Source organism: Gracilinanus agilis, chromosome 4 (assembly GCF_016433145.1).
Source record: "Gracilinanus agilis isolate LMUSP501 chromosome 4, AgileGrace, whole genome shotgun sequence".
NCBI classification, from domain to species: Eukaryota; Metazoa; Chordata; class Mammalia; order Didelphimorphia; family Didelphidae; genus Gracilinanus; species Gracilinanus agilis.
In genome coordinates this window covers 372,896,357-372,902,479 of record NC_058133.1, presented here as the reverse complement: position 1 = coordinate 372,902,479, position 6,123 = coordinate 372,896,357, and positions in this window count along the sequence as shown.

The window sequence follows — 6,123 nt, the reverse complement described above, 5'->3', positions numbered from 1 at the left end:
AAATTAATAAATAAGACTAGAAGCTGGTACTTTGAAAAAACAGATAAAGTACTGGCCAATCTAATGAAAAAAAAGGAAAGAAGAAAACCAAATTGATAGTATCAAAGATGAAAAGGGAGACCTCACCTCTAATGAAGGGGAAATTAAGGAAATCATTAAAAACTATTTTGCCCAATTATATGGCAATAAATATAACAATTTAGGAGATATGGATGAATATTTAAAAAATATAAACTGCCTAGATTAACAGCAGAAGAGATAGAATACCTAAATAATCCCATATCAGAAAAAGAAATTGAACGAGCCATCAAAGAACTCCCTAAGAAAAAATTGCCAGGGCCTGATGGATTCAAAAGTGAATTCTATCAGACATTCAAAGAGCAACTAATCCCAATACTATACAAATTATTTGATAAGATAAGCAAAGAAGGAGTCCTACCAAATTCCTTTTATGACACAAATATGGTACTGATTCCAAAGCCAGGGAGATCAAAAACAGAGAAAGAAAACTACAGATCAATCTCCCTAATGAACATAGATGCAAAAATCTTAGAATATTAGCAAAGAGACTCCAGCAAGTAATTAAGAAGATCATCCACCATGATCAGGTGGGATTTATACCAGGAATGCAAGGTTGGTTCAACATTAGGAAACCATCCACATAATTGACCATATCAACAGTCTAACAAACAAAAATCACATGCTTATCTCAATAGATGCTGAAAAGCCTTTGACAAAATACAGCATCCATTCCTATTGAAAACACTGAAAAGTATAGGAATAGAAGGACCTTTCCTAAAAATAATAAACAGTATATACCTAAAACCATCCACAAACATCATATGCAATGGGGATAAATTAGAAGCCTTCCCAATAAGATCAGGAGTAAAACAAGGATGCCCATTATCACCTCTATTATTTAACATTGTACTAGAAACACTAGCAGTTGCAATTAGAGAAGAAAAAGAAATTGAAGGTATCAAAATAGGCAAGTAGGAGACTAAGCTATCACTCTTTGCAGATGATATGATGGTCTACTTAAAAAATCCTAGAGAATCAACTAAGAAGCTTGTAGAAATAATCAACAACTTTATCAATGTTGCAGGATACAAAATAAATGCACATAAATCATCAGCATTTCTATACATTTCCAACACACTAGAGCAGCAAGAAGTAGAAAAAGAAACACCATTTAAAATCACCCTAGACAATATAAAATACTTAGGAATCTATCTACCAAAACAAACACAGCAATTATATGAAAAGAACTATAAAACACTTTACAAACAAATAAAACTGGATCTAAACAATTGGAAAGCCATTGATTGCTCATGGGTAGGACGAGCTAACATAATAAAAATGACAATTCTACCCAAATTAATTTACCTATTTAGCGCCAACCCTATCAAGCTACCAAAAAACTTCTTTACTAGACAGGAGGTCCTAGGTTCAAACCTGGCCTCAGCCACTTCCCAGCTGTGTGACCCTGGGCAAGTCACTTGACCCCCATTGCCCACCCTTACCACTCTTCCACCTATGAGACAATACACCGAAGTACAAGGGTTAAAAAAAAAAAACTTCTTTACTGAATTAGAAAAAACTGTAACAAATTTCATTTGGAATAACAAAAGATCAAGAATTTCAAGGGAAATAATGAAAAAAAAATGTGATGGAAGGGGGCCTAGCAGTACCAGATATTAAACTATACTATAAAGCAGCAGTCATCAAAACAATATGATACTGGCTAAGAGACAGAGAGGAGGATCAATGGAATAGTCTTGGGGTAAATGACATCAGCAAGACAGTGTATGATAAACCCAAAGAGCCCAACTTTTGGGACATGAATCCACTATTTGACAAAAACTGCTGGGAAATTTGGAAAACAATATGGGAGAGATTAGGTCTAGATCAACATCTCACACCCTACACCAAGATAAATTCAGAATGGATGAACGACTTGAATATAAAGAGGGAAACTATAAAAAAGTTAAGTGAACACAGAATAGTTTATTTGTCAGATCTGTGGGAAAGGAAAGACTTTAAAACCAAGCGAGAGTTAGAGAAAATTACAAAATGTAAATTAAATGGTTTTGATTATATTAAACTAAAAAGTTTTTGTACAAACAAAAACAATGTAGTCAAAATCAGAAGGGAAACAACAAATTGGGAAAAAATCTTTATAACGAAAAACTCTGACAGGGGTCTAATTACTCAAATATACAAGGAGTTAAAGCAATTGTATAAAAAATCAAGCCATTCCCCAATTGATAAATGGGCAAGAGACATGAATAGGCTATTCTCAGGTAAAGAAATCAAAAGTATCAATAAGCACATGTGAAAGTGTTCCAAGTCTCTAATAATTAGAGAAATGCAAATCAAAACAACTCTGAGGTATCACCTCACACCTAGCAGATTGGCTAAAATGAAAGAAGGGGAGAGTAATGAATGTTGGAGGGGATGTGGCAAAATTGGGACATTAATGCATTGCTGGTGGAGCTGTGAACTGATCCAGCCATTCTGGCTGGCAGTTTGGAATCATGCTCAAAGGGCTATAAAAGACTGCCTGCCCTTTGATCCAGCCATACCATTGCTGGGTTTGTACCCCAAAGAGATCATAGATAAACAGACTTGTACGAAAATATTTATAGCGGGGCTTTTTGTGGTGGCAACAAACTGGAAAAGGAAGGTATGTCCTTCAATTGGGGAATGGCTGAACAAAATGTGGTATATGTGGGTGATGGAATACTATTGTGACAAAAGGAATAATAAACTGGAGGAGTTCCAGGCGAACTGGAGAGACCTCCGGGAACTGATGCAGAGCGAAAGGAGCAGACCCAGAAGAACTCTATACACAGAGACTGATATACTATGGTAAAATCGAATGTATTGGACTTCTGTACCAGCAGCAATACAGTGACCCAGGACCGCTCTGAAGGACTTACGGTAAAGAACACTGCCCACATTCAGAGGAAGGACTGCAGGAGAGGAAACATATAAGAAAAACAACTGCTTGAACGCATGGGTCGGGGTGGACATGATTGAGGGTGTGGACTCAAAACTACCACACCAATGCAACTAACAACAATTTGGAAATAGGTCTTGATCAAGGACACATGACAAAACTAGTGGAAATGTGCATCGGCCATAGGTGGGGGGAATGCAGGTGGCGAAGGGGAAAGTAGGAGCATGAATCATGTAACCATGTTAAAAATGAATATTAATAAATGTTTTAAAAAAACACAACGTCCACACATGCAGTATATATGTATACCCAAACTTGCGTATACAAAGAAAGGCTAAAAGAGTTTCTGCCCTCATGAAGCTCACATTCTAATGGGAGAGATAACATGTAAAGTAACTATGGTCATACATGAAGGTAATCTGAGAGAGGGAACATTAGAAGCATCAGGGAAGAGGGAGTTTGGAACCAGTGGAATTAAGAAGGGCCTCTTATAGAAGGAGGAATTTGTGCTGAGTTTTGAAGGAAGACTGGGAAGGTAAGGTGTAATTAGGTAAGAGGCAGATCCATGCAAGGGAACAAAAAAGGGAGATGGGTTTTCATGTGCAAAGAAAAGCAAAGTAGATCAGTGTAGTTAAATCACAGAGTTCATAAAAGACAATAAAATATAAGAAACCTGGAAAAAATAAGAAGGATATAGGATAGCTCTAAAGAGTTAAATAAAAAAACAAGAACCCTTTGCCTAGTCTTTATGAGTCTTCTGCCTCAGAACCGATACACGGTATTGATTCTAAGACAGAAGGTAAGGGTTTTTTTTTAAAGACTATTTTAATAGTCTCAGTATAACTTTAATAAGATCCTATACTAAAGAGATTATAGGGGTCAGGATTACTATTTAGGCAACAGCTATGTGTAGGTTCAATAGCAACACAAGATAGAATCCAGAAAGACACAGATAGCTATGATCACATTCACATACCATAATAATAACACAAGAGCTGGATAACTAGGACCAAACATGGATGTGGCTACCACATGACATCTCTCAGGTTCTACCCACATGTTCTCTGCATTTCACAGTGAAATTTAAGCTCATTACTGGCAGTACCTATTTCCTTTTTGTCTTATATCCCTAGTTTCTAGGGCAATGAAAAGTTCATATCAGGTAGTTAATAAATCTTTTTGGATGATTCTCACCACAATATACATTCAGCTTTCACCTAGCATCTTTGTCATCACATTCTTTCTTACCCAAGAAAAAGCTTATATATCATCAGACTTTGGGGGCATCAGTCTTCATGAGGCTAATGACACCCAAATCTTTCTATCTGGCCCCATTTTCTTCTCAAAGCTCTTGTTCTAGATGTCTGACAGTTCTTCCAATTCTAAAATTCTTTGATTCTCTTAGAAGTATATACCTAAATATCATACTGAAACCCCATATCATAAAATGCTTGGAAATTTTTTACACGACTGTTAGTATTCCCAGTATCTTGTATGTAGGAGGCCATTACTAAGTGCTTTCTAAATTGAATGAGTTGCTAAAGTTTTATTGTGACAGATGACAGCTGGAAATGATAGCTAAAATTTATCAAAGGTTAAAGGGCAGCCACAGGGTATAGTGTATTTACCATTAATGGAAGTTTGTAAACAGATGTTGATTGGCCACTTATCAGGGATGTTGTATAGGAAATCTTGTTCAGAAAGTGCATAGATATTGGGGAGGGCAGTGGACTTGGAGCTGGGAAAATCAGGATTCAATTGCTTAACCTCTCTATGCCTCAATTTTTCTGCCTCTAAAGAATTGAATGTTATGACCCATAAGATTTTACTAAATCAGTGATCCTTAACACTGAGTTTGTGAATAAATTTTATGGTATCCATAAACTTGGATGGAAAAAATTGCATGTTTATTTTTTACTTCTACATGAAATTTAACATCTCAATTATCTAAAAACATTATTCTGAGGAGTGGTCCACAGATTACTTTGCCAAGAGAGTCCATCATACATACACAAACATACAATGTGATAAGGTCTATATTGTCCTTTGATTCTAAGTCCAAAATGCCTTCTACTTCTGAATTACTTTGACATACCAAAACATTAGAGGTACTGAACTCAATACATTTCTTGGAATATAATAAGAACTTAATAAATGCTTAATCTTTTTATCTATTGATAGCAGCTTCTGCTTCCCTATTTCTGTGTCTCCTTTCCTCATCCCTACCCCACCTACATCAATTGTTTTCCTATTTATTATGATAAAAACATTCAAGGTGAAAAAGTTCTCTTCTTTGTATCATCAGTTGGTATCTACTCCCAAGCATGTGAAGACTGTCCTAGTGGAATGAACAAATGAGAACAATTTGTTCCAATTTCCATGAAGGTAGCTGAAGAAGTTTCTGTGGAATTCTTAAGTCATCCCAGGCCACTGCTAGGCATTCTGACTTTTGTCTTGCCACTGGATTTCAATGACTGGAGGAAAGAATGAGACCAACAATTTTGTGCAACTCTGCCTCACTTAAGTCATTCATGCACAAGTTACCAATCCAAGGTGTCATTGGTTTTCTTCCAAAGTGAAAGGCAACTATAGTTTTCATGTCTTATATATGGACTCATCTTCTCCCCTTTTTCAAGTACTTCTGGGATGAGGACTGATTTGGCCTCACTATTTCATAGAAGCATTAGGGACCTGTCATTACTATATATTCTGGATTCTGTAGGGTCATTTCAAATTTTATGAGCTACCTCTATTGGCCCACAGTGATGGACAACAGAGTATTATCTACAGAAGTAAAAGCACTGTCAGCAATGTTCCTGCCAGAAGTCTTCGGGCTTACTCAAATCACTCCATGCTCTTTCTAACCTCCAGTTTAGACTAGGCCAGGCCATGCTTATAATGGGGAATATTCCCAGTTCCTCTAGGGAAATTAAAGCAACCACCACTTGCCCTGAAGCAGTGCTACTGTAAATAACCTAAAGGGAACTAGAGGGCTCTCTTGGACCTGGTTATTTTCTCATTTTAAAGCTGAGCTATTCTCTAGAGCACAACAATAACTTTGGATGGCATCAGCCACAACTGTATGCTATTATTAGCAGAGGATTAGAGTCATCTACTATGTCTTACAGAATAACTTCTTCTTTTGTCTTATTTTTATGTAC